This window comes from Lactuca saligna, chromosome 8, assembly GCF_052625555.1.
Source record: "Lactuca saligna cultivar CGN05327 chromosome 8, ASM5262555v1, whole genome shotgun sequence".
NCBI classification, from domain to species: Eukaryota; Viridiplantae; Streptophyta; class Magnoliopsida; order Asterales; family Asteraceae; genus Lactuca; species Lactuca saligna.
The window spans coordinates 37,901,688-37,904,161 of NC_136424.1; positions in this window are offsets into that span (position 1 = coordinate 37,901,688).

Genomic DNA, 2,474 nt, shown 5'->3' on the forward strand with positions numbered 1-2,474 from the left:
TGCATACAACTCCTAGGTTGCTCAACTCGACGATCACCAACCCTTGGTACTCTAACCAACATATCACTACTTACATATCCTGACATATAAGGATATATACTATAACACATAGTATAGTTAGGAAACTCTCATGAATTCAAGACCACAAGGAATAGAACAACACATTCACTCCAGACACTGATCGATCCCACGAAGCGACTAGCACCAAACAAAGGTGGATCCTTAATCAATAACCCAATTCCTTCAAGTTTGACCCATGGTCAAACTGGTGAAAAGTCAGTGATCAATGGTCAACAAAAGTGATTGTTCAACAAAAGTCAATGGTCAACCAAGTCAATGCTCACCACGATGTGTAGACCTCTTGGCCACATCATGGGCATGCCAGGACTATATAGTCTCGTTGTAGAGAACCACCACGACATGGAAAGCCCTTTTCCACACCACAGTGACTAAGAGATTGCTATAATCTTCATTGAGAGCTTAATCCTTTAAGCCACTCATTCATACTTTCCAAGAGTCTTTCTAATACCCAAGTACATCATAAAAATCATTTGTTTATGGATATGCATGTCCAATGCATATCCTTTGAAAACTAGGTCACCAATGAAAGAAATGAGCTCCGAAACACTTGCTTGAGACCAAGTACTTCATAGATCATTAGATATATAACATATAACCATAAAGGGACATCAAGAATCCATGAAGTTGCCAACTTTATGGAATCCATCCACTTAAGCCACCTTGAATCAAGAAGAATGATCTTATAAGCTTGGATCTAGAAGAATAACACATAAAAGTAGAAAATTGGGGACTAGAAAATGTCCAGAAGGTGTGCAAGAAGGTAGTAAGGAGGTTTGCTTGTTGGATCTTTGCTCAAAGGGCACATGCTCCTTCTTCAAGTTGCAATCCAAGGCTTAAAACTTCCAGAACACCAAAATCACAACAAGAACACTAAAATAGGGCTAGGATTTTCGAGATATGAGGGTGGATGATGAAGAGATTGACCTAACCTTAAAGTTAAGGTCCTTAAATGTGGAGAAAACCTGATAGACTGTGGGCTTGGGTTACATCGGCTACCATGTCGTGGCCTTCATGTTACAACGTCGTGGCAGCCATGCAAAACCCGTGTTCTTATAATGGACATGCCACGTCGTGATCCTCCATACTCCATGTCGTGGCACCATGATTTTCCTAAAAACCTTACCTTGATACCTCGAAGTCCTCAACTAATATATTATGGAAACGGGTGTTATATTTTAGGTAATGGCTCAACGTCTCTCTTGCTATCATCCCAATTGGGTCACTTTGACACATGAAACGTCGCCTATCGCGTCATCAACCCTCCGAATTCTTTAAATCACTGCACATTCCCTCTCTTTTCATTATCTCAACAAAGCAAAAAACAAAAATACTAGCGAAACTATACTGCTGATATTCAATGATTACCTTATGAACGCATAGTCATACGTAATCGGAAAATAAGATACATATTCGAACATAGGATCCTACGTGAGAGCAATCAATCAGGTAAGAAACATTCAATAAGACCATATTAAGAGTTCTCAAGCTCTCTAATTTAAACTACATACCACCCCTAGGGCATTCTGCAACTTCCCAAAAATAGAAATACAAATTTTCATTTGGAAGTTCATCAACTCAATCATCAATTGTTCAAACTCAAACACCATGTCATAATATTCAAAACATCAAAGTACAATTATTCAAAATGCGGAAACATGTGGGGAGGATGATTGCCATCTTGGCGGGTCCTTCCCTTTTGAACCAGAAGTACCTAAAACCATACACATAAGCTATAAGCACAATCTTAGTGAGTTCCACAAAGTACCACATACCATAGATAAAAAAGTGAAAGTTATGGGCCAAATCATAGTCTTACAATCGTATCTTTCCATGGGCCAAATCATAGACTTTCCTTGTAATGTTGAGGGCCAAATCTCAGTCTTACATACAAGTGTTTGGGGCCATATCCTGTTTTTTCATAAAATTGTCAGGGGTGAGATCCTGGTCTTCCATACAATTGTCAGGGTCCAGATCCTGATCTTCCATGCAAGTATCACAAAGACAACAAATATTTTACATAACAAGGTAATGGGTCAGCATTGGTGCCTTCGACCCATGAATCTAGTGAGGAGACTGAAGAGGCCTTTAGATCAATCGATATATCAAACAAAGACAATAAATAAGAACAAGAGAAATTCACAAAGAAAAACTTTCACTAAGAAGGATAATCTCACAAAGAGATTATCGTGTGCACAAAGCGACGATTAGGGTTTGTGAAAGACAACGTCTTCACAAACCCGTACAAAAGACTATATAGAACTATTATAGACAATCCCTACAAATCAGGGATGTTACAGCTAACTAATATATGATAACTATGGAAACAAGATAAATACTGAATCTGTTACATCAAATACATATACACTGAGTAAACTAAGCTAATATAAACTGAG